The 27,761-nt window shown below is 40.7% G+C and overlaps 1 long non-coding RNA gene across 1 annotated transcript in view; it reads left to right on the forward strand.

The window, feature by feature from the left end:
• The first annotated feature begins 3,807 nt into the window (after positions 1-3,807).
• LOC115947980 overlaps positions 3,808-27,761 on the forward strand; it is a 29,276-nt gene continuing 5,322 nt past the window's right edge. The window contains exons 1-2 of the long non-coding RNA XR_004081833.1: positions 3,808-3,857; positions 3,952-4,163. This is a non-coding gene — a long non-coding RNA (uncharacterized LOC115947980). The remainder of the gene's footprint in view (positions 3,858-3,951; positions 4,164-27,761) is intronic.

Genomic DNA, 27,761 nt, shown 5'->3' on the forward strand with positions numbered 1-27,761 from the left:
AGAAGCACAATTGGAGTGAGCAGGCAAGCAACATATCTGTTGGGTTATGAAGCCAAGCATCACATTTTTTGGGTTATGAAGCTGTGCTACACAAATGAGGTATCATTATAGAGTTTCAAAATACACCAATGAGAAACCCAATACCTGCTGGGTCAGATCCAGAATTGCTGCTCTGCCTCTTTACACCAGCAGATCTATTTGCAACATCTGAACTTGAGTAAATCATTTGACAGAGATACCTTGCAAACTTGTGTTTGAGAAAATAAATCCAAATTGGCTTTGATAGGAAGGGTGTCATTTGGGCTGAGAATGGCAGTATGAGGCTACATAGAAAGTGATCTGAAGACAAAAATTAAAATAGAGTCTGGTTGTAAATATGTTATGATTATTTCAGCATAAAGAATGATTAAGACATAATTATAAAAAGAAAAACAAGTTACTGTGTGAGCAGCAGAACTAGGACAGCCTGGCTCCTGATGTATTTAGGTACTGTGACTAGGTGGCTGATGAGTTTCCTCTGTGACAGGCCCTCTGAGGCAGGGGTGGGCTGGCACCTCAATGGGGGCATTGGTAGGGGTGCACTTCATGATATCAGTGACAGTCCTGTGTGTTTGAGCCCTACACAACCTCCAAATGCAACTGGGGTCAAATGGCAAACCTTTTCAGAACTTCAGAGGAGGGAATTCACAGACAGTGACCTCATTTGCCACAACCATTTACTGGGAACTGAGACTTTAAAATCTTGAAAGAGGGCAAATTCTGACTGAAAATTGGAATGTCACAAATTAACAAAATGCTCTGAATTTTGAGACCCTGCCCCTCTCCTTTCTCTTGTTTCTACAATACTGTGCCTACATGGATATAGAACATAGAGACAATAGCTGTAATGATCTTATTTTCATACCTACTTCTCAGCTATTACTTTAGAAGCTTCCCGTCCTCCCCTGCCAAAAGGACAAAGCATTTTTCCAAGGTGCTATTTGTTCCCATTTAGTGTAAATGGTTAAGAAAATAAGGAGTTTCTATACTGATTATTTTGAGATATATTATTCTTTAAAGCCAGTTTCTGACTGTCGAACATGTACACCCAGCTATGATCAATAAAATTGCTTGTTGCAGAGAATGATGCTTACAGAACTTCAGACAGATTAATTTGCCTGTTCTAGGGAGGCGATCAAAGCTCACTTATAGTTTATGATATTCAACCTTCAGTTCTGCTAGGCCTGCAGAACCTCCTGAATATCATGTCTGTGTCTGTTGCTGCACTGGAACTGAAGTGAGGACAAGGGCACTATTTCTTGCTTGTTATTAAAAAGCATCACTGAGTTGCATGGGGCATCCCAATAGATTTTTATATGAGAACAGAAGGATGCAACTCTTTTTAAGAATAATGTTATGGTGATTCCTTTTCATGTCCAATTACTATTTTCTACTTGTGAATAGCAGATTTTGTAAAAGCTTCTAGCCTTGTTATATTTCACATTTAATAAAAAATGTGTCCTACATGGTTTCACACCAGTAGAGAGGTCAGAACAAACATGGACTGAGAAGAAATCCCCCTAAACAGCAGGAAATACGTAACACCTCAAATATGGTTTTGAGAAAAGTGACGTAGCAGTTTTCATAGCTGTAAAGTTGGCTCACAGATACATGGAAATCTATGCAGAAATATACTTCTCTGTCTACCATCAGGATTTCAGAGCCCAAAATGGAAAGTGCAAAAGGAATGGTATGAAACCAGAGCCAGCATATGTTCTGTAAAAGCAGCAAGGCTCAGAGAGCCCAACTACCACTTGTAACCAATCTTCTTCTCATGGCTCTAATGCAAAGTTACATTTGGAGTAGCAGTTTTATAGTGGGGAGGATTAGGGTGCCCAGAAACTCTTCCTCCTCCTCCTCTTTTACCACCTCCTTGTCTTCCTCTCCTTTGGATCACATATCTGGGGAGTACCCATGGCCCTCATCTGCTGCTGCGTAATGTTGAGCATGAAGATATGGACTGACACACCCTCATTCCTTCTGTCTTCCTTAAGGTCCTGGTTTCCCCCTTCTCATGCTTTCCCTTGCAGATTTGCTTATTTCTTAACAGTGCAACATAGTATATTATGCATTTGCTAGGAGCCTAAAAAAGCAAGACAGATTTTATCATTTGGGCTGTAGATATTCAATGCCCATTATGGGCTGACTAAATTTAGTAGAGTGGCAATTCACCAGACTACTAAATTTAGTTAGGACATCCGGTCATATCATTTTACTTAGCTTAATATTGGATATCGTAAGATAGGGCCTATCAAACAGTATGGCTCCAGCTTCCCCAGCTGCAGATTATATTATCACTATAGCTTTTCAAAACATTCATGCTAAGTTTTTTAAAGTCTTAACATTTTTTGGTTGGTGTATTTTGTTACAAGTTTATAAATATGGTCAAAATTTATTTGGTTTTCACCGTAAAGATCACTGTTTAAAAAAAGATGCTGCTGTTTTCATTTTAAGACCTTTGTCTTTCCTTGTTTAACTTCAGTTAGAATAGGAGGAATTTTATCATCAAAGCAAGATGGACAAGGTGGAATCCCATTTGGAGAGAAATTTTGCACAATGATTTTCATCACCTTCATGCATTTCTCATTGCTATCAAATTTCTGTTTTGTTCCAGATAGGAAAGAAAAAATCTTTATGAGAATCCAGACAACCTGGCCTGTGACAGCAAGGAGTACTCAGTGCTGAAAATTCAAACTTCTCTTGTGTAGAGTAAATGGGAAAAAGATCTTGGTAGATCCCATTCACAACAGCTGGAGTTATGGCAATGGGATCAAATATGACTGAGAGAATGGCACTTACAAGCTCATCAGCCCTGCTATAATTCTTATGTGTTATATGGCAAGAAAATTGCAGTAGCAATATTTTGGGAGTCTGTGCACTTAATATATGGAAAGAAAATTGCAGTTGCAATATTCTGGGAGTTTGTGGACTTAATCTTTTGTGGGAGGCCTTGAAAGGGAGCCAGTGTCTCTCCATCCCGAGTCAGTCATTTCCTATCCAAGTAAACTGGACTGAGATCATCTAGATTCTGGTCTTCGTTTCTAATGAGCTTTCACAGTAAAACAGGAAATAATAATCTTGAAAGGGGAAAAAATGGTCAAAAATCACTCAGAGAACATTTAAAGGTTTGTTCTGAACAAGCAGGGCTAAGAAAAAGGCCTGAGAAAAGTGTGTCCTGGGATCACTCACAGTTAAAGCACTGATTAATTAAGCAGAGGGTCATTCTTCAGAAAGACTCAAGGGCAGTTTTGGCCCCGCGGCTGTAATTTGGACACTTCTGGAGTTCTAGATACACTGAGCTATTCTGTGCAGGGCCTGTGAATATGTGCATTCTTCTGGCTGAACAATGGCATCTTTATTCAAATGGGAGCCACTAAGTAAGTGGCTGTCTCTAATATGGGTGGTATTTCTTCCTGCTCTGCCTCAATCTCTGCTGCTTTCCCGTGGCCTTATCAGTGCTTTGTAGCACAACTTACAAAATGAAATCTATTCATAATGTTAAAACCCTCCCCTTTTACAGACACAGGAAAAAAAACCCCAAACGCTTACATATCCTCCAATTCTATGGCTGGGTGTTTACTTTTTTAAATGCAATTCTGCTTATCTGACGCTGGTTTGGAAATTATTAAAATGGTGCCTGGCTTTTATTGTTTTGACTATGGGAAGGAAATTAATCCACAACTATTACAAGTGTTTGATCCAAATAAGCAGAGATAAAACTACGGTTTCAAGAAACGTCGTTCCCTGTTTGTCAGGTATCCTAGTGCTCCTGACATGTCTGATTTATTCCTGCCTTGCTTAGCAGCAACACTGTCCAGGTAGTTGATGCCCATTCATCTTGCTTTGTGTAGGTATTTCTTCAGGGTGGCTTTATTTATTGTGCCTTAACAACTGTTCCTTCTTACTCGCTAGGTTTGGCTCTGCCAGCGGTGAGAAAAGACATTGTTTGTCTGAAGAGACAAGGGTGTGGTGAAAATACTCTGTGCCAGCCAAGTGAACCAAAACACTCTCTGAATTACTACACAGGCTGGAAAATAAAATTTAACTGACAGAGGATCTGGACCCCACCTGTGCTGAGAGACAGAGAGAAAAAGAATCACAGGAACTGCCACATACAGTTGGAGGTAGGTCTGGAGAGGGGGACTGTGTCCCTCAAATCCTCTCAGCAGTTCACAGCAGAGGAGGAGTTACAGCATTATTGCTTGGGAAAAGCTAATGTCAATGTTTATGCAATATTAGTTGGTATTGTTAATAGTTAATTTGGTGACAGCAGGCTTGCTGTGAAACTGTACTGCAGAAATCTGTGACTTCCCTTATCAGGGGAACTGGGCTGTGGAACCACTCACAGACCAGACCTGCCCCAAAGCTCGCTGAAACTGACAATAGCTGCTGGAGTCGCAGGGACTAGAGTGGTGGGGCGGGAATGTTACTTGTTTCTAGCAAAAAGCAGAGCCTAGGCATCTTTAGCTGCATGTGTCTCCAGAAACTGTGCTTCCTGAAATACTTCTGAACATCCTAGATCTGTATAATCACCAGAAGTTACTGTAGAGAGTGCTGGTTTGGTATTTCATACAATTGCAACGTAACATAAAACACACCATCCCTGGAGTGGAGACCATGTTTGTCTTCCCCTGCAAGAGCCCACCTGTGTGAGTGGGCAGCTGCTTTCCCTCTTCCCAGAGGCTTTTGCTCCACTCCACCATCCCACAAGTGCTAGGCAGACCAGCAGCCACACTAGTGGTGTCAGGGCAGCCTGGCAGCTGTGGCCCTCGGTGGAGGCATGACTCCTCACAAATCATGTGGCTACCATCTAAAGCTCCACCAAAACACCTGCCAGTCTTCAGGCTGGGGATAAAATGGGAGGGAAAATGCCATCATTCCTACATTCTGCCTGACCTGCTAAGCAGTGCGTTCTGTGAGAGAGGGCACTGGGTGGATGTGTCTCCCCACGCCTGTGTGGGGAAGGAAGCCATGAGCAGAGCCTTGGAGGACTCCAGAGGACAGAAGTTTTGCATTAGCTATGAGCCAGAGGCAGTTACTCATATTTAAACAGTACCAGATTCTGGGCAAATTCAGATGCAGACCTGAAATACATGGCTTGGCAAAAGACTTTTGTTACTGTCACATGTCTGACCTCTGAAAAATAATACTAATTCAAAAGTTAAATGTGTTCAGCTGACAGTGATAGAGTATTTGTGTTAAGGAGGAGATTTTTCAAAGGCATAAAATCAACTTAGTTATGTGTTACAATTGCTTCCTTGATGTCCTACAGAAGGCCTGAGTGCAGCAGGTTCAGGGGACTTGCAGCTGCCATGAGGCACTCATTGCACTGAGGGGTGTGGTTGTGGGCTCCCACTAAAAGCGTTGCATTTCCATAGGTAGTTCTGAAGATTCATGATCTTTCTGGACACTTTAAATACAATTATTCAGGATATTATTTCTCCTTGCTTCGTTTCCAAGCAGGGAGTTAGACTGAGCAACCACAAACATAGATCTTGTAACCAGGTTTGATGTGAGAGCAGCATTACCATAATTCTGGAGATATCTCTTTCTTTTCTGAACTATATTGGCAGCCTATGGTACCAGAATGTCAAAATGACATTCACTCTGTATTACACTGTGTATAAAAATTTGTGTTTACATTTTGTCTCCTTTGCCCTTTTCAATTTTGCTTTATTTTCTTATAGGTTTGTAACTTAAGCTGTACATATTTGGAGATTTTCTTTCCTTTCCTCATCTAGCTTTATGGCTTGTTCTGGCTGAGATGTCCTTATATGATTTGATTTTACAAGAAATATAGGCTAACACATGTAATTGTTCCAAATTGAAGCAATCTGTCTGCAGCATTGGGGCAAGATATATATTAAAGTTTTCTTTCATGCTATTTAAATGTATTGCTGGCTGTACAAATGATGCAAAATATTAGGAACTGAAACAATAAGGCTTGGGCTAGTTAGCAGAGAGCATAAATGTATGGGGGAGCCAAATACTCCTCAGAGTAATATTTTCATCAGAGACAGCATGTACTGTAACCAGGGGAGATAAGCATGAGTGGGCAAAACTGGCTATGCTTAGAGCCAACATGCAACAGCAGCTACAAATCACACCCTGCTGAGTGACACCTGAAAAATTGAAGCCTGATTCTTCTATCAGGAAGAGCCCTTCCTGCTCAAAGTAGGGTGTGAGGCAGGAGCAGGTCATAGGGACTGCCAAAGTGTGCCAAAATGCACCTGTGCCAACAGCACAGAGCAGCTGTGACAACAGCTAGGAGGGGAGGCCAGGCTGTGCTCAGCCTCTGGAGTCCTGCCACTTGGTCCTTGTGCTGGTGGCAAGTGGCCCTCTGATAATGGAGTGTTTAAGGGAGTGTCACAGAGCCAAGTGGATTGAGAGCAGGGAATCATCATGGAGGAGCTCAGTAGCCTTTTCCATGCAAAGAAATGTGGGAGGACTTTGGTGTTTCTGAGCAGGAGAGCAGTGATGAAAACAGCCAAGAATTGTTGCTGAGGTGGAGCAGCAAAGCTTGTTTAACTCAAGGTGCATTGCAGTGGTATCAGCAGTGTGGAGTCAGTGCTCCAAGTGCTGCATAGTAGGACTTATTTAAAGCAGCTATTGTAAAAGTCTTCGAGCCAGTTAATTACCAGTTTTTGTTATGTCAGGAACTCCTTGAGTTAAAGCAGAAAGAAACTATTCATGAATATGTTCCAGTTCTGTAGTTTAATGGGATAAATTAAAAAAAAAAAAAGAGAATGAAACTGATAAAATGATTTAGTTCATGGAAAGATTGAAAAGCCTTACAAAAAAAGCTGAAATTACATATTGTGCCCCATCTACTCTTGCACAAGCCATTGAAATTGCTAGAGACTTAGCTGGACTAATCGTCCATTGCAGTTATGCATGAGCCTTAGGGAGTGCACAAGGTGCATATAGGTCAAAGCACCAGCCTACGAAAGAGAGGGAAATTATCCAACAGCATTTCTAAAAATGTAGATGTCCAGGTATGAAAAGCCAAGAGGCTTGGCTTGCATTTAAAAAGTATTAAGAGCAAGTGAGGAATTTAATTTAATTTATTCACCAAGTGGACTCGAAGAGGTGTGAAAAAAGGATCGAAGTTGGCCAGGTTGGGCAGGTCTTTGAGCAACCAGCTCTTGTGGAAGGTGTCCCCGCCCCTTGCAGAGGGGTTGGGACTAGATAATGTTTAAGATCCCTTCCAACCCAATTCATTCTATGAAGTGATGCTAGGCAAGAGAAAACTTTCAATGGAAAACAAAAATCTACAGAGAACATTAATGAAGACTCATTCCTTTCCTGCTTACATGAGTTTTTCCCTCTGCACCTCCTTGTTTGCTGTGAAGTTACTGGTGGACCATGGTTATTGGAAGCAGATTTGGGCCTAGTAGTTCCATCTGATCAGAAAAAAAGTAATAATGCATGCTGCATATTGAACTGATCTGCAGATATTGGAGTAAATGCCTGTTTAGACCCTGTCTCATACTATGAGTATTCTTCAAACATCTACTTTGCTCCTTCAGAATACCCTGAAAATCACCAACACATCTACTGAATTGAGTTTTAAAAACAAATCAGAAACAGAAACAAATCATAGCTTTTGGCACTGTTGGCTAGAAGAATACTGTTGCCGAGGGGTGCTTCCTGCATGTGTCTGAGTACCTCTAAAATGATCTGTCATGTACAAATGTGTCCTGGTTTCTTCTGTTGCAAAGAGAGTTTTTTAGGAATTTAGCCTACCTCTTGAGAGAAGAAATGAGTCCACCTTACCAGAATACCCACCTTCCTAATTCTTACCATTCCACAGCTGAGATCCCCCAGACTTGCTTGTATATTATAAAGCATCTTGGAGGAAGCTTTTATGATTTTGTGCCTATAAATGCAATAATCTCTCAGGATATGGAGAAAGTGCAGAGGATATTGAACACAGTTTGTTAGATATTTTTTCTTGGTATTACTTGTATCTTTTCATCCATGATAAACTTCTCTGTGCTTGGCTTTTCAAAAGTCCCCAGGTCCTACACCAAACACCTTAGGTAATGATTCTACTGCAATGTAGGGCTGACCACACTGTAGACGTTATCAGCCTTTCAGCAGTGCTCTCCTCCCAGGGCTGATTTCCCATTTGGCATGCTACTCCTCACTTCTCCCTGCTCCTGCTCCCCTCCCCTGCTCAAGGGCTTTGTTCTGGGTGTAAAAGCCCCTCTGATGCATGCTGAACTTACAGAGTTCAAAACATGAGGCTTTTGCTGTGTTGTTCTTTAAAGTGCTAATTTGGTTTTACTAATATATTTTCAATGTTTGGGATTAGCAGAGCTTGTAAGAACACATCAGACCTGCCAAGTTTACAAGTCCACTCACCACCTTCACCCCCTTACATATTTTTTAATATAGCTAATTAGGAGATAATACCAGTGGAATGAAACACTGTCATAAGATAATGATCTCACACCACTATAGAAATGGTAAGTGGAAATGTTTATTCTCAAAGGGAAGAAACACTGATCATGTGCTTAATCCTATATTCTTAAACAAGTAAAATTCCTGTAGATTTCAGTAGAGCCTGAGGTGACAACATCCTATTACTGTGGTAGTGTTTCTGGATACCAAATGGCCCTAAGTGATGTAGTCATTTTCTCCAAATGATACTGGTGCAGTATTGGAACAGATGTTTCCCTTACCTTTATTAGTCTGTTGTATCCTCTGATTTGGAGGACAAATTTTGCATGTGCTTCATTGCACCAGCTTAGACAGTTTCTTTAAAGATGTGCTTTAGGAAGCAGTGAGCTGTGGTTTGGATGAAGTTATGCATATTTTTAACTTACTGACAGTTCATAGTGGTGATACACAAGTCACAGTTGCTACTGCAGGCTCCCTTTGGTACACTAAGGATCCTCTCTTTTTAAATCAAAGATGGCCTTCCCTCTGTCCTTATGGAATTTTGGAAACAAGGGTTGTCTTAAGTTCACCTTTCAGGAGTAAACCACCTTATCTTTGTGGTGAGGGACTACTCACAGGTAACAAGTACCAAGTGCATTAGCTCTTCTGACCTAACTGTTCCTGTTTCCCAGTAACAGAATTGAGACAATGTGGGGCAGCTTTACCTTTCACTCGGGCTCATCCTCGTGTTTGTATTCCCACCAGCAGTGCTGGTGGGAGCTGTGCTGTGCAAATTCTTCCCCAGATCACCTTGAGGGAGCCTCTCTCTGCTATGAGGTAGCAGTAATGGGGTGGCTACATTCACCTTTACTGTCTCCCCCAGGGAGGTCTTCTTTCTACTGCAGCTCTGGACTCACTTCAGATGCAGGGCTGTCTCACAGACAGGGGAATACTGCACTAGAAATTGGAGGCAGCTACAGAGCTGCTTTCAGAGAAAAGCCTGACAGTGAAAGCATTGAGGTTTATCCTGGTAAGAATTAACTTGCACAAGTTGTCAGTGCTTCTCCATGGAAGGTGGTCATTGGTTTTCAGAAATTACTGCTGTTTTCACTATTAATGAAGCTTCATCTTTCCATTGGATCATCTCTAACCTGCTGTAATTGTTCTGATTTTTATTTTTTACCTTGTTCACCAGTTCATGTCTAAGTACAAGAAGATGTTTATATTGCATACATTCAGCTTTAATTGGCCCTTAAAAGAAGGTGTTGATTAGAATCTTCTCAACATCAACAGCTCGCTCGCACAACATTCTCTAATTACTGTTTATTAATTTAGTTCAAGTGGCATAGTTGAAAGCCCTGCTCAGATGGGAGAAGTAAATTGTCACTGGTATTGAATATGTAAATTATGTGCCATGTAAGTTTCCATGAAGAATGTTTAAAGTTAAATGTTACCCACATAAAGCCTTCCAGTTTCATCTAAGCCAGCCATATGACAGCTTTGCAAAAAGTGTCATGAAAATTTACCAGCCCTGGCAAAAAAAGTACTTGCCTATCCTTTACTTTTTTTCTATTAACATAATCATTATGATAACAATAATTTATTTTCCCATCAAAAAAAAAAGAGTAATCATTCATTCTGGCTGGCTGGAGATTTGCAAAGCTGCCAATTGAATCTGAATTACATGTTGCTACAGTATAGGCATTCAGCAGCCTGGATTTCTTGCCCTAGTGCAGTAACCCTCCCTTCTCTTTAATTAGCTTATAAAGTCAGAATTTCTTTAACAAAGTACTCATTAAACATTGCCTTGCTACATTACTTTAAAATGCAATTAAAAGTTTTAAGAGTGTCATGGAGTTTGTGTGCCATTGTCAGCATCCATGTCACTCACTATCGGTTTCTGCCCACTCACATAGATCAGAAGCTTCTTGTTAAATATAGATGGCACTTCATAGCTTGTCTATATAGACTAGGCATAAAACAATATCCTGATGAGGATGACCTGACTGCACCTTATATTTCTGGGTATAAGAGAGGAATGGAAGGGAGGACATTCTAGATGAAGGAGAAGCTCAGAGTATTCGCTGTCCTTGCACCTCTACAGTCCTCTCTCTGTGGCCCTTTGTGTGGGAGTAGCTGCACATTGTTGGTAAGTGTGCTGCTTCCAAGTCTTCCCAGAAAAGCTGCATGGGAATACCACACAGTTATTCTATTATGCATCTGAAACAAGAGAGACCAGACATTGCATTTAAAGAGAATGAAAAATATTCAATGCTTGAATGCTGCCTGGGCCTTCACCCAGTCCTCGCACTCTCGCTGGCTGCTGTTATCATGAATGGCACTAATCAGTTCCAGGAAATCTCTACAACAAGCATTATGTCACATATGGTTACGTCATTCCCTCTAACCTCTAGGGCTTCCTGTTGACATCTCTGGAGCTCTTCTACTACCAAATGGTATTAGAAGAAATGCCAAGCTGTATTTTTATCCATTTCTGTCTGCCAAAAGGAATTCAAACGTTTCCCATTTGCAGGTTTCACCTGCTGGGTCGCATCTTTGCTTCTTAAAATGAGCAAACCTTAGTGAGCCTTCTCAGGATCTCTCCAGATGTTTGCATAAAGGATGGTAAGAGCATGTGAGGGGTTATTGAGACAGAAGGGGCTAATGCCTCTGCAAAATGCATTTATTCCTAATGTCTACCAAATTGCTAATCCAGCCTGTCAGTTGTGTCACCTCTGTCATAAATTCCACCCCAGGAAGCTGTTTCTCTGTTTCATTCTTAATTCTTTCCTAAGAGATTCTGTTTCCCAGTGTGGGCTATGTTTCACCCTCTCATTGATTTCAAGCGTTGTGCTGCATGGCATTCCCCTTTCTCCTTGCAGGGCCATCTCCAAAGGAAGGAGCCATTTCCCTCTTGGAACAGACAGTGACACCCCTCAGCTTCTCCTTGCAACCCCCACTTACCCAACTACTTAGCTGAGAAAAGCAGGGCTCAAAGTCTTTCCAGATCTAATGAGCAAAATTTTTCCATCTCGAAAACCGCTGTGCTCCTTGGTTTGGGTGTTTTTTATTCTTATTATTTTTCTGGTTTATACCAACCTTTCATTCTAAGAGTTTTATTTTTGTGGCTGTTTCTGTGTTTATTCACTGCTGCAGTAGGTATCAACAACATGATTAAATTCCAGCTCTGACTGTTGCAACATAAGCGCTCTGCCTTCATTATCTGCAGTGCCTAAAACTATTTGATCTCTAATAAGTTCACCTGCAAGTGTGCCTCATTTGCATGATGAGGCTAACTGGTGCAGCCTGGGTGCATATTGGTCTGTAATTTCAGTTTCTCTTCGATCAGATGCATCAAACAGAAGGAACTATTAGAATTGCCAGCAACTGTATTTTTTAGTGTTAATCATGCCAGAATACTAGGAGTCCCAGGCAGCCTTACCAGGCTGGAGAAATCCAATGATAAAAAGCATGGGAGTGCTTCTGATGTCAGGTCATATACAAAACAGGGCTGTGCTGGGGATAGTTGGTCTGCTTTGATGGCACAGAGTGTTAAGATCATACCCAGCTCCTGAGCAGGTTATTCAGTAGCCTTCTTTGGTGAGCTACACCATTGCCCCAAGCCCTTGAGGGAGCTGAGCCACCCAGCAAGGACCTCTCCCCTGGCCCATCAGGATCACAGCTGGAGGTGTCCTTCAGCATCTCTGAGGGTCTCTGCCTGAGTGTCCCCAGCTCCCATTCATCCTTTCTGGTCCTGAACTTAGATCCAGCTGACATTTATTGGGCAGTAATACCAAGGGTTTTACTGCCCAAAGTGTGTAGGAAGAGAAAATATGTTCTCTTACATCAAGCTTTTAGGAACCTGAACCTTTCTTTGTGTCTGAAACAGAAGCAGCAGACTTCAAAGTGAAATGTAAGAAGAGAACAGCAGCTCAGCGATTGTGAGATTCATAGCAATAGTGCTGAAAAACGTGTCAAGTTGCCTATTTCCTTTCTAGATCAAGCTCGGGATAGTCCTGTGTGTTTTACTGTGTTCAGCATGACTTTAAGAAATGTGATTTGCCCCATTGCAGCATCCTTTACTTCTCTCATTTCAGATTTCAGCTTCTTACATTGCATTTTCATTTGAGACAACTTTTAATTGAGCTGAATGGTCTCTGAGAACATCAAAATGTCTCTCATTGCTCTGAATGGGTCCTAGACTGAGTTTGCATTTCATACACAAAACCAACTCTTTTCTTTTGCTCCTGGGCTCACACAGCAAATAAAAAACTAAACCAAGCAGAACCAAAAAAAAGAATTCTGAAAATCTCATCAGCAGTATTTGCTTTGTACAGAACAGTAATTTTTCCCTAGCACATACTTCCAAGAATTTTTTAAAATGTCATTCATACATCATCTGCCCCAACAGACAATAGTTGTTCCAGAGAAGATGTTGCTCTCTATTAGGTCAATGATCAGTGAACTAAACATTTTCTTCTTAGGCCCTCATATGATAAAAGCCTAAGAGCTTTGAAGGAGCCATTACAGACTATTGCCTAGAAGAAATATCCATTTGAAAATTCAGCAATTATGTACTTCTATAATAGCGTGTAAAAGGAGCTCTGGACCCATTATGGGTTATTGAGTAAATAATGTATTTTTAAAAGTGTCTAAGTAATTTATATGATAGCCTGTATTGGCAGCAAAGAGTGACTGTAGACTAAACATTCTGTCTTTCTCTCTTTTTAAAAATCTCATTTAAATCCCTAAATAGCAATTAAAGAAAGAAATCCCTGATGCAGTTTCAGTATTTCTATAGTAGTCAATAGCTAATGGCTCTGACTTTGCTGCACTGAGGCTGCCATTTTGTGCTGAGACAGTTTTCTCTGGTCTGACTTTCTTTTTTTGTTTTGATTGGATAAGACAGGAGGCTTCATTATCAAATATAATATAGGAGTGTCCAGAGGCCTCCTGGAAGTCAGACTCACAGTCATCAGACCTACCCATAATCAGAAACAGCCACTAGCCAGAAGAGCCACCAGCCCTGAGAGAGGACAGGAAGCTGTCAGTCCCTATTTTGGGGAAGAAATGAGTCTTGAAGAGAAGAAATATGTTGTTTGAGATCATGCAGGGAACAAAGAACCTCTGCCTCCCAAGTCCAAGTTTAGTTTCCCTGCTTTATGTGTGGACCTTTCACGGAGAGGCACAGCCTGAGCTTCTCATTGCTGTGCATCTTGAGTGCTAATGCAAACTGCTGCTCTGTCAGGGGACCTCAATAGTCTTGCTTCAGACCACTGCATTCAGCCCTCTCAGCCACAGATCCCGGTCAAAGCAGATAGGAAAACACTGCAGTTCAAAAGATTTACATTGTAGCAACAATGCACTATGAAACATGAAGGAAAACAAACTTGTTTTCCTCTTGTAAGCATGGAGCAAGTTTCCTTAGTCCTCCCATTTATTTATCATACTGCTTCCTGCCATAGCAGGAACATAGCATAGTCACCTCTTTAATAATTTTGTGTCAAAATTTGAAAGAATAAGTTGAAACAGTTTTGGTTTTTTTAAGAAACACTGGTGCTTGAGCTGCTCTGAATTTTGGACATTATCTTGGGATCTCCAAATATCTGTCAGACCAAGCAGCCTTCAGTGCCCCAGGGACAGTACTGGACTTCTGTACTACCTGTACCTTACAACATTGCAAGGGGCCTGACTTGAGGCAACAAAAGTAAAACAATTTTCTGCTGATGGTGATGTTCCATCTTAACTCTTTTTGATGGTACTTTATCTGGCATAAATTTGATACGAAGTCTCTTAGTGCTCAGGAACCTGCAGGTCCAGACCTGTCTTGTAACTCATTTTGTACATGAAACACCTTACCAGCCAGCAGGAAGCAAGGATCCGTTTCCCATGTCTGCCAGGAGTCCTGATTTCCCTCTTCAGATGCTGTGTAATGCCTGCTCCTTCATATGTGTGTTCAGAGCATACTGTGCTCTTCCCAAAGCTAGCTATGCTCTTCAGTCATATCTCAAGAACATCACCTTTAGACCTGAATTTGACTACATCTGTTTAATTCCTCAGTGTTTAAGGCAAGTGGTTCTGATGCAATGAATAAAATGTGGCGTTTTAGCTGCCTTCTGGGAGATGTCAAGGGATAGGTCTGTGTAGCGAGGCTGCTGGCATGTGAGAATTTGTTTTTCATGGGCTTGGAAAGACACAAAGAAGAAAAGAAATGCAAGCGTAATGAGCACAGTTCAGAAGACAAAAAAGAAAGGGAGTGACTTAATGTAGAAATGGTAAGGTAGTATGGAGAAAGTCCACCTTGTAAAGTAAAAAAAATGTAAAGGAAAAATGCAAAGTAAAACAAGGTGAAGGACTGGTAACAGAGACAGAAATAAATGAAGACACAAGGTGAAAGGTGAAAATACATTTAAGTTGAATTCGAGCAAAACATACAACGCCTTAAAACACCATCGGTCTCTCTCACAGTTAGACTGTATTTGTCACTAAGGAGAGTTATCTAGTTATCTGTTGGGATAATTGACTGGAGTGATGATGAAGTACCTATCACTGGAGTATTTCTATGACAGAGTAGTCAAAAATCTGGGGAATGCTGCCAGCTATTGGATGAACCCTTCCAGTTCCATTTTCTGTGACCTCAGTATCCCATAATGCCTGAGTGGGAGCAGTACCTCAGTTATGTAATCATGGAAAACCTGTTTCTCACCTGGTCACCTCCTCACCAAAATTCTCTATGATCTCAAAGAGTAAATAAGGCACAAATTTGGAAATGAAGTCTATGAGGAAAATTAATATAGAGGGGAAAAAAAGGAAAAGGATCAAAAAAGGTTGATCTGCAGACAACATTTTCTTCTTACCTATGGACCCAATACCACAAAACTTGCAATTCCCTCCTTATACTGAACGGCCTCATTCTGCAACAAATACCTAGTTTGGCTTAGATACAAACCCAAAGCCCTCACAACTTGAGTTAAAAGAGCTTGGGTTTTTTTTCCAAGAACAGTTATTAATTGATCTACTGTGCTTCAACTCTAAATAATTCTGTTCTACCATTCAAGGAAAATTCCTTCTTATTTCAACCAAAATCACACTTCTGAAGTGATCTGGGGTTATTCTAGACTGGTGATTATTTTTATGCAAGCCACCAGTTACCATCACTCTATAAAACAAAGTGCAAAGCAGGGTCTTAAAAGTAAAGTGAGGCATCAGATTGAGATGAAACAAACTTTCATTCTCCCATCATGTGGAGTTTCTTGCCAACAGGACCTAGAGCTTGCCAACAGGACCTAGCAAAGCCAAGTATGTTAATGTCAGTGGTCTTCCCTTGCAGGCAGGAGACTTGGATTGCTCAAGTGCATATATATATATGTACAGTATAGGAAGGCACAGGCCTCTAAAGCGACCACTCCTTCCCCACAAATCTGCCCTATGTTCTTTTTTTTACACTCTGGGCCACTGAGTACAAGGCTGGTAATTGGAGGAAACTGCTTTTATTTTCTCCTGACAGTACTTTAGAGACATTAGATTCATTATTTGAGGGTGTGTATGAGATTCTGGAAGTAGAATTTATGTCTGCTATGCTGTGAGATCTTTGGTATGATATTGACTCAGTCATTGGCACCTGAGAGAGGCTTGGGGAATTCAGCAAGTTTTCAACAATCCAGTTTGAGAGATTAAACAGAATTATAGCTCACTCAGGTTTGTCCTAATATTATTAAATTTTCACCATTTCTAATTGCATAAACATATGCAGCCAAGTATGCAGGTGGAGACTGGGATGAAGTACAAGGACACTCAGGCTCCATAGGCAGCTAATTGGTGGACTAAGCAATAGGGCGCTTAGAAAGACTGGTATTTTTTCAGAACATTCAAGGATAAAATCCTGTGCCCACTTAAACTGAGTGGTTGTTGTGGGCAAGATTCGTTACTAATTTGTCTTGGACATAGGAAAAAACATATAATGTCTCAAGACCATAGAACTTGCCTGATAAGTATGGTGATAGCAGAAGGTTTTTGATCAGGGCTAAATATAAGACAAGCAATGATTAATAATTTCAGATAATAGTAGGACAAATAAGAAGTAATTTTGTGTGAACACTGTTATTGTTAGCAAATGCTAAGCTGTAATGTTTGCAGTGATATTTTATATTTTGTTTTAGAAAATAAATCTGTTTTTTCTATGTATAGGAGAACTCTTGAGCCCCAAGTTAAAGTATGCCATGGTAAAGTGACACCAACTGAGGTACTGGCCTGGCTGTTTATGGAGGTACTTTCTCATGAAATAATATTGCTGTCTATATTTGTTAAGGGAGTGCTGCTGTTGACTTATTTTCTACAATCAAAACAGAAAGAGGAGTAGGAGGGGAAAGTCTACACTCTGGGTTTTGCTCTGCAGTGTTCTTTATCTCTGATACAGCATCTGCACTATGAAATTCACCCTGAATGAATGAACACTCAGATATCTTCACTTCCAGCAGAGAAGACACAACTCTCAGGCTGAATTAGGCCATTTGGAGAGGTTTACCAAAATCTCCATAGGTTATAGACACAAAACTCTTCTTTCACACTGGTCTGGACTGAGCACTTGGTGAGTAAGTAAAAATTTACTTTTTTCCATTTTGAAAAGTAGAATAAACCAAAGAAAGAAGTTGGTTACATACTTGGACTTGGACTTCTCAGCATAGGTTTGCAAAATCGTCTAAAAAGTCAGAATATTTATCATGAAATATTTTCTAGCAAAAAAAAAAAATACAAGAGGGATTTAATAATGTTGGGGTGAAGTTTTCTGTTAGTGACTTAATTTTCTTTTTCCTCCTGTTTAGGCAGTAACATGTGAACTCTGACCACATCACTGGTGTGAAATTGCTGATTAACCTTTTGACTCTGACAATTGGGACTTCTCTCAACACCAACTGGTAATGCAGAAGACCATTAGTAGTTAATATTGGGACATCCCGGCTCCAGATGTCAAAAGGTTAATGAAAAATCAAGTATCTTTCTTTTGCTGGGGAACTTGGAAACCTTCCCCCCAAAACAGTTCATTTTTTCTGATAAATAAGCCAGACTGCTTGAGCTGAGAAAGACGGGTGTTTTGCTAATGTGTACAGCTGTTAATTGAAAAAGATTTGGGTATGCTTGTTCTTCTGGATGTAGATAAAAGAGAGATTTGTTGGCGAACTTAGTTAGTCTTGAACACCCCTTTGTTCAAATACACTACATAATAATAACGCTTTGTTCTTTCTGTAACAGCCATGGAGGGATTTTGAGTGGAATACTCATTTTCTTTAAGTCATATCTGCCAGTAATCATTCCTGGCTTAAGACCAGCTGCCATTTATGTGTTTTATGAAAATATAACAGTTTTACACTCAAAACTATTTTCTTTTTAGGTAAAAGCTTCAGCACAAGCTGGTTCTCCATATCTACCATAAACGCTATTTATCACAGATTTTGGTCTTTAAAACAGAAAGATAATGTTAAAACATTTTGATTACCCTTTCCTTGCTGCTATCATTCACAACCCATCTTTTCTAATTATGGTATTAGGACATTTACATAACCGGGAAAAGGGTCCTTTAACTACATTTCTATTATGTTTGGCACTTCTGTGAAAGGATATTATATTCATGTGCATTAGAGATTGCTTATAAAAGATCAAGACAATAATAGCAGATCAGACGATAAAGGTTCCCTTTTCTCCTCCCAGACAGGCTGTCTCTGACAGAAGAATACAGTTCATCAAAAGTGTCTGCAGGTTGTCAAACTCAGTGAGATTTGGGGACACTCGGAGGCTGTCATGGCCAACAAGAAGATTTTCTGTAGGGTTCTGCCATCATTCACCCTCAGGAAATAATCACTCACTACATTCTGCATGCTCTCATGATAGAGCTCTATTTGAGAGAAAAGAGCCATTTTATCAAAGGACAATATATCCCTTCTCTTGGTCCATGTAGCTTCCATTATCAGACCATAATAAATCATATTTATGTTCTCAGTTAATAAGACTGATTACAATGCAGGTTACAGGCATGGGAAAAGAAAATCAGGTGAAAAGATGTTTTAATGAAAATATGATAAGCAAACAGCTTCTTGTGAACATTTCAGGCTGTTATTTGTAATGATCACAGGCAATTTTTGATACATCTTCTTTAGCAATGGTTTAAGCTGCATAAATTGGCTTGCCACTTTATACGTTGAAATAGGAAGAATCCCAGTGTCCTTCTTATGTTGTCTAGAATCATTATATACATTATAAGCATAAAATGAGTTTAATGTATGTGCTTTGAAAAGAAGGGGAAAACAGAAAATTGTGGAAGACTGATTTTAATGCTGCTCAGAATGATTTTGAAATTTTCTACTCATCTTTGTTACTAACGGTGCATTTTCCATGAAATTTAGGAATGACATGTACTGCTTTCATCTCTTTAAAATTAATATACTGTGCTCTCTGTTTTTCTCAATTTCTTCAAAGTTCTTCTTAGACCACTGTGCAAAGAGACAGAGAGAAATTCTCCACTCGAAGTGTAAGCATGTCTGCAGTTAATGCTGAGGGGAGTTAAGTGTCTGCTTCTACAGGAGAATACACCCCTGAAGTGTTCCTGAAGGGCACCCTTTTAAAATGGTGCAAGAATATTTAACTTTGGCACATGTGATGTATTCAAGGGCCAACTTCCACAGATTTTTTTTAAGTGATCAAGGCAGTTTTTTATTAGGGTAAATATTATTATACGATTTCAACATATAAGTGTATGGAGGGAAGTGGCTGGTGGACTGCCTTGCTGTCATCTTGTGAAAAGTCTTATTTTGCTATTATGTTCAGCATCATACTTTCAAGACCAAGTTAGAAATTTAAGGAATATTTCCTCCTGCCAATACACAATTTCGAATGGGTCTCTGAAATTCTACAGCACTTGTAGAGCAAGGGTAACAAAGATTCCTTGGTGTTGTGTCTGCAGGACCCATTCTGCTCTCTGGTATTTCCCTAAAATAATTCTTAAACAAATTTTAAAGCTTTGTATTTGTCCTGGCCCTGGAGAATGGCCATAAAATTACCTTAACCCTTTTAGGACACTTCAAAAGAGCAGTATCCATATAAGAAACAGCAGACTGCTCTTCAAAGGCAATATCCTGATATGACAACAGATGTTGATAATGTACCTCATGATGGAACTGCTTGATACAGACAAAAACACGTTGTAACTGCCTTCACCGTGAAAGGGGTTTAAAAACGCTGCCTGCCAACTCCACAAAAACCAGAGCTGCTATTTCGGTTAAAGGCCAGTGGATTGTATTTTTCATGTCAGTTTTCACTAACCTCAAACATCACTGTTATGACAGACTGTCATCCAACCAAACCAGCATTCTGTTGCCATTCAAGCAAGCAGGAAAAAAGCAAACATGAAGGAAACTTAAAAGTCCAAGTAGTAATTGGGGGGTGCATGTGAGTGAACTACTTTTGTGTAACAATACTGATTACTGAAAATGAAACACATAAAAGAAAATAAACAAAAAACAGGGCTTTCTGAGCCAGTGGTGTTTTCTTGGCTGGCAATTTCTCTTTGTTCTATTTCATGACACCAGGCTCAATGGTTGAAGGGGTGTTCTGGGCCAGATGTCAATCACAATGTCTGACATAAACAAAAATAGCTAAAAAGGCATGCCAGCATCTTCCTTTTGTTTTGCCATTAGCTCCATTTTTCTTTTCATAGGCTGACAAAAAATTACTGCCTCCAAGTGAATTCAGTAATGTCACTATATATCTAATATCTAGGAGACCTTTTGTTTTAGCTTTACTGGGCTTAACCACAAAAGACACTTGACATTGACAAAGAATCTGTCAAACATACAATGATCAGTGCAATGAAACCTCTCATGACAGAAGGGCACTATTCTGCCTCCCCCTTGCCTCCAGCAGCAGCTTGTCTGAGCAAAATATGCTGGAGCACATGTAGCAGCTGAACCATTACAGAGCAGGCCAGAAGCTGAGATGTGTCTTGTTTAAATTGTCATAGCATATTAGTATAATTAAAACTGCCAAAAGAGTAGAAAAGATAGATGGAAATGTTACATTACTTGTTTCTAGAGATTAACCTCCAGCCAGAACTGAAATAGAGAGACATGTTTTGGATTTCTTAGAGCTCTGATATGGAATAAAACAAGCCCAAGAGTACATCTCTCAAAGTGCGAGACATGAAGTCATAGCTCCTATATTTACACCAAAAAAAGCAGAAATAGTGTTTCAGACAGACACTCTGTTTCCTCTGTGATTACAGCTCCCGTTGTGGCTGTGCTCTGCAGAGCAGTTGTATCATCTCTCAGCTAATTCCTTTCCACTCCCCTCTGCCTTTGTGCCTGCAAGGTCTTGACACATCTTGGGCTTGCTGATGAGCCGATGGCACCCCTCTTGGCCCTGTCCCCACCCGTAGCCTTGGTTGGTGTTCCAGGTGTCCAGCCCTGCAGCAGTCCATGGTGACCATGGTCCAGGCTCTGGGCCTCAGCAATACCCAGCAGCAATGGTCAGGAACTCATTCTGCACAGATTCATCCTTTGGGCATGCCTGTCACTGCAGAAGAGAAACAAAGGTCTACTGGAGGCAGGCACAGATACACCAGCCCTGAGATTGCTCTTGAATCCAGTTCTCTTGTGCACAAGAGAGCCAGAAAGGAAAGACTTAGACTGCTTTGCCTAAGCCATTTCTGCTTCTCATTGCAAGGGAAGATGTTTGAACAATGGCTTCAATTTAAAATCTGACCTTTTAAATGCCAAGCTTTATGCTTGTTTCTGTGTTCAATGTATAGATAAAACATGTGGCTTTCTAAAATTGACCCTGACAATAAGGTTCTCTTCATCAATGAGATGTTTTCCTTCCCATGCATCGTTACCTCTCATAACTATTCAGGACAAACTAGTTATGATCCCAATTTATAATTATGCCCCGAGTTATATCTGTGGTGAGAAAATTATTTAAAACCTTCTGTGGGGAGGACCTGAACTGCATCCAGCCATTCTGAAAGAGAGAAGGAGCAGCACAACTGCCCTCTAACAAAAATGGTACATTCAAGGGGAAGCTTCAGGAATCAGGTAGGACTCATGTTCATTTCTTCTAGTATTAATGAACTTCACAGCTTTGCCTCATTTGATGACTTACTTTAACTAGAGAGATGTTAAATGTGAGCCTTTAATTTTAAGTTCCTCCATATTTCCTGAATTTCCAAAATGTAAATCTTAGTTAATGACTTCTCCATATAGGGCCTATAGATGTGCAAAACTAGTAAAAAATATGTTATCTGCATTTAGTGTTGGCTTTTGGAACCCTCACCGCCAAGTCTACTGCATCTCACCTCACATGCATTTCTGTGTAGTGCCAGGAGAGGAATGGAAAATAGCCATGAAGTAAAAGCAGATTCTGCTCCCATTAAAGGCAATGAAAACTGTGCTTTTACTTCTAGTTACTCATAATAGCGGAGAAAAATGAAGTGGAAACAAGCACAACAAAACACCTCTGCCAGCTATCTACAAGCTAACCAAGGCTTCCACTAATGAGGTGCTCTGGCATTTTAAGAAAGTCAGGTTCTTCCAGAAATGGAAAAAATACGCTGAGTTTTTCCTTCAGTTCTGAAAGGCTAGTGAAAGAATAACAAATTGTATTTCAAAAAAGGGATGACAGTCAAACTTTTAATGCTGTCTGTGCTATTAAATACCTAAGGATGCCCATACAATTTCTTGTAAATTAAATGCTTTTACATACATATTTGGCAGCTTATTAAATGTTGATACTTACATACCTCACCTAATTGTTGACAGCATTTACAGGGTCCTTTAAATGACCATAAAATTTTTGAGAAAGTTAGTAATTTCAAATTACAATAATGGAGTAATTTTCAGGTCAAATTTTCTAGACAAGTCTATACCATGGACAATCACATAGTCTATTAAACAGAACACTACAGTTTGTGGAAAAGATAATACTCCAGATCATAAGATAGTACCAGATTTCACATTATGATTTCCAGATGTCTTTGTGAGCTTAATGCATACAGCATTGGTTTAAGTCTAATCTGCATGGCAGAAATGCAAGTTGTTCCCATTTTCTCCTTTCTGGGGCTGTGTGGAGAAACAGGAGGGCATTGTTCTGCTGCTTCGGAGAGAGCAGTTTACCTGAAGCACAGGGGAAAGTCACACCTAGCAGTGTCCATGTCCTCATCTGGCTGCAGAAAGCTGGCAAATCTGCCCCTGACCTTTATCTTCCCACCTCAGCAGCCCTTTTTCTGCATGCTTGTCTCCACACGTTGTCTCAGTCACCCTAAGACATTGGACAGAGCTGGCCTCCCTGTCCTGTCCCCTGCCCTAACCACTGGAAGAATCAACATTCTCTTTTGCTTAGAATGCTGAAAATGTCTGAGTTACAGCAGCCTGTCACAGCTGTCAGTCTGTGACAGTCTGGTTGTATTATTCTAAGCAGTGTATGTTGATTCACTTGAAGGGAGAGAGAGGGTGGAATTTGCCAAACTGAACATCATATATACTCACTAGAAGCTCCTGGAGTGAGTGTCTGTGTAACCAGAAGGCAGCTTCCCAGCTGTTTCCAGGGTGCAGCTTTCGAAACAAAGTTCCCTGAAGATCCACTGTAAAACAGTGTATTGCATCAGTTTCCTGGACCAGGGACTAGGTGAAGTCCCAGTACATCAGTGGCAGCCTGGGGGATTTACAGCACTTTGCAGGGCAGCCCAGCATTCTCCTGTGCTCAGAGGGGCACAAGGCGTTCAGAAGTTTCTGGTGGTCACACGTAACTATAAACATGAAATAGTATTTCCTCTGTTACCTTCCTGCTGGAGAGCATTTCACTGGTACCGGTAGGTGTGTAGATAACAGTGCAAGGATCTGACAGGACATTTGCTTTTCAATTCTAGCACTGTTGGGCTGGGAAGAGAAAAAGAGCTCTGCAAACAGAACAGGTGTCTGACAAGAGTGAAATGGGAAAGAAAGGCTCAAGGCTACTTTTTCTCTATGGAAATCTCTGCCAAAAATTGCCAGTTTGGGGCTTTATGAATTTCTCTCTGGAATCAAATATTCATTGTGAATTTACAGAGTGTGAGGAAGGAGTATTTTGGCTCCTTCAATCCTGTGTACAATACCTCCCAGGGTTTCAGTGAGGATTTTAGCATCTCTTGCAGTCTTCAAATGTTATGCTGTGCAAGGATGTGCTTATACATAATTTTGTAATTGAAATGGCATGTTTACTGTTCTATTTCATGCTTGATTGTGTTTTTTAAACACCTTTACTCATGCTGTTAGAAGTGGGATTATAATTAAAATGTCCTGTTGAACACCTTGTTCAGTTCAATGAAGGCATAATAGAAGTATAAATACTTGTTCTCGTTGGCTCTGTGATGTCAGCACAATAAACACAGTAAATGTCATAAAACAAATCTCTCTTTCACCAAAGCATCTGTCAGATGGGAAGGGAAAATAGAATCTGTGACAGGGCAAAGAGGGGCCCTCCCCTTTGGAAAAAAGAAATACCTTGAAATGTTATCTGTGATATAGATGTGTTAATTAAGGCATGAAATGATTGATTGATTGATTGATTGATTGATTGATCTAGCCAGTTATGAAGCAAAAAAAAATCAGAGGGGAATTTGTTCCTGTACTCGCAGTCCCTTGGCCTAAAGACTAAGTAGAACTTTATCCTACACGTGCCATTAGGAAATGCTGAATCTGCCTGTGAAGTGTTAAGGAGCAACTTACATTTCTTAATACTCCTGTTTCCTTAAAATATATACAGATATGCAGTCTTCAGGTCTTGATGGTGGAGTGGAACTGCAACATAACATCCAAACATTTCTAAGTCACCATCCATGGCTTCAGAACTTTTGCATAGCAATAATGGCTTCATTTTCTTCAGGTTTTCTCTTGCAGTCTAAGTTACCACCAATGATGTGATGTCTAACCTTTCTGGCAGGCACATGTTCAGTGTTAAGGAGCTTTAAATTACTTCACAGCTTAAAAATCCATGTAAGAAGGGATGTTCCAACATTTAGCCTAATTGATGCTTTATTGGGCAATTTACTTGGATACCTTGGCTCAGTTTCCTCCTCTGAAAAATGGGGAGAACAATGTCTGTGTTCCTTGTGCTCTTTGATGTAATAATATTTTTACTATATTAAATACTAGGCTCAACACTGCACAAATCCCATGAGGTTTTGAGTTTGTGTCCTTCCAAAGAGGACACAAGAGGTCTCTCAAAACCAATCCCAGGATGTGTAATATTTCTGTGCCAGAGCAAGACTTGCCAGTCAGTAGCTGCCCTATAGGAAAAGCCCACATGATCTTTATGAAGCAGGCAAATAAGCTGACCCAAAGGGTGTGGAAATTGCCTTCTGTACCCAGTTTCATTTCCAGCTACTTCAAGCTTAGCAGAAGCTGGACAGGCAGAGGGTTGACAGAATTTAGTCTTTAGAATGAAAATGGTGAGCAAGTGACAAAGTAGGAGGTTTTTTCCCCTGGGAGGAGAGAGGCAGGTGGGTATATAGGACAGTCCACTCCAGACCAGAAAAAGATTCAGCAGCATCAGGGATAAGGCTACAGAACACAGAACATGCAGGACAAAATGGACAAGAATGTTGTCAAGTAGGATTCCAACAAAAGTTAGTGTATTTGTTTGAATGTCTCATTATATGTACAGGTGCAGCTCTACACACCCACACATGCTGCATTTATTTCAGTGTGTGATCATATAAATGCCTGCAGGTGTGATACAGAAGAGATACCCATGCTGAGGCATGAATATGGAGTTCCACATCTGTATTGGTTGCCTGGCTCACACAATGAACTAGTGCAGTCAGTGAGTTCTATTTCCACCTCCTGTACACACTTCAGAATTAAAAGCAAAGGAAAGTCCATCCTGGTAACTACATTTAGCAGGATGTTGTGGCATAGAACTAAAATATGTGTATGGGACAGTCATCATTACCTCACTGTGTTGCACATTATATACAAAATTAGGACAAAACCAATTTCAGATAAAAATGGCCACATCAATTAAATGTATGGTAATAAATCCATGGCATTGGAATTTAATGTGTCTTTTGGGACACTTAAAACTTCAGCTGGGCTTCAGTGCAGTGGCTGGTTTCTCACTTCTGGCACACACAGAGATGGTTCCTTGTCTATAATACTGTCAAATAGTCCATAATACATGGGGTGAAAATCGTGGCTGCTGCAAAACCATGCTTCTGAATCCACTGACTTGCTTACATGTAAAAAAGTCTCAGCCATGGCATTACACTTATGCAGCTGGTTTCATGAAACAATAACATGATGCTAACTACTTGACTGCAAACACCCTCCTTTCAGTGTCAAAAATGTAAAACAGCTAAGGGATATAAACTGGGGGCAACCTTTTGCATGTAATTGCTGCCTGCAGAGATTCAAGGTTGTCAAAGTTTCCTACCTTTTATAAGACCTTTAGTGATGACTTTTGTTTCCCAAAGAGAAAAGTAAACCTACCAAAGCTCCTTTGAACATTTCAGCAGCCTTTCATAGTGTTAGCTGTGATAGTAATGCTGTCACCTTCCTAATAAGGATGTATACAAACTGTGTTTTAGGAGTCCCTGCTGCTTTCTTTGTGGAAATGATCTCAGATGCTTTGGAATTATTCGGCAGTAACTTCTTTTTGCACCATGATTTCACAGAGATCTTCTCTGTTATCTTCTCTTCAGCATATTGCTTTGAAGATCTAGGGAGAAAATGTGGTGCTTGAGCATTCAGCGAAACCTGGTTTGCATCTCTATCTAGCTAAAGTCTGGGCTGTCCTGTGACAGAAAATGTGAAGGGTCCATAGTGCCCATAATTCAGCAGAAATTTTACATAGTGTTGTCCAGGCAAAGGAATAATGAGAATATGGTCAATTGAGATTTCATAGGAAGCAAAGGAGGAAAGAAAGCACAATTTTCTTTCAGGACTGAATGTCATTGCTTTGCCCAGGGGGACTCCTATGTCTGCCATCCATGGCTCACAATAGCAAATGTACTCTGTGCAGTGACATGGGCAAAGGGAACACAAGTGGCTGGGGCAGTAGTAGAAATAACACTGCGCTAATGAAGAGTTTCATCCAAGCAAATTTAACTCCCTGAGAATTAGCCTGGGTATCTCTCCATGACACATTTGTTTTAGAGTCACAGCATGTTGCAATTTTTAGGCTCTGGCAGGCTCCTATGTAGGAATTGTGTCCAAGAGCCTTTATTTCATCTGCTCCAATTGGGAAGAGCATGGCAATTTCTTTTGGTTGAGACTTTCCTATAACGATCTGAGCTTTAGTCACTGTGAGACTGGCCCTCTGTAAAGCATTCACTTGGTGTTACAACCAGAGACAACTGAGCTCCAAAAGTGAGTGCAGGCTGTGTCTACTTATTAAGTAAAGGAGCATGTGGAGAGCCCATTACTCAGTAATTGGTGCTTGCTGCCAGTTAGCATTCACCAGGACTTCCAGGATTTGTATAGACCTTACAGCCACGAATGGCCTGGGATTGTTCTTGCCTTATTTGCTTCCACTATAATCAGCTGGTGGCTCCCTGCTTTGCAGAGCTACCAAAACCAGCTTGATCAGACTGAAAGGCACCTGGAAGTACAGGATGTCCCCAAGGACTCCATTGAGAGGGACATGCAGCTCTGAGGGATTTTGTAGCTAAGATTGCATTCCAGTTTTTTGAGCTTGCAGGTTTCTTCCCCTGCATGGAAGAGGTAAATGATGACTGGGACTTGTGGTAGTGATACAAATGCCTGCCTGATTGTGTAAAACACTGGATAGGCCTTTAAAGATGAGGCTCTCAAGCGCCATGTGACTCTTTAGGTGAGACAAACTGCACTTTGGTATGGGGAGACTTGAGAGACAGTGTGGTAAGTCTTTACAGAAAAGCCAGTATAGACATTTGATAAAAACACAGCTCTGTGGGGTACATGGCACTTGCAGCTTTGCCATGGGGAAGCCTTCTGTTGGCCGTGTCCCAGTTGCTGCTGTTGCTCCCCAGGAGGTGGCTTGGAGAGGTTTTGGATAGGTGTCCACAGCCCCTGGCAGGGCTGGCGGGCTCAAGCAGCCCAGGAGCAGGTGGGCCCCGGGAATGCAGCAGAAGAAAGGGGCTTTTTCATATGCCTATTCCCTGCACTATTGCATTTATTTATTTATTTACAGCATAGGCAGCGTTAGCCCCAGAGGCTGGCAAGGCGGTCCAATGTATGCAGACCAGCTGCTCTCCCCAAGCAGGCAGGCTGTGCCAACACCTGAGAAGTGAAAACCTATCTGCGCCGCAGGTGAGACAGCAAATTACGCAGGGTGCCGCC

Source organism: Geospiza fortis, unplaced genomic scaffold (assembly GCF_000277835.1).
Source record: "Geospiza fortis unplaced genomic scaffold, GeoFor_1.0 scaffold403, whole genome shotgun sequence".
Taxonomy (NCBI): Eukaryota; Metazoa; Chordata; class Aves; order Passeriformes; family Thraupidae; genus Geospiza; species Geospiza fortis.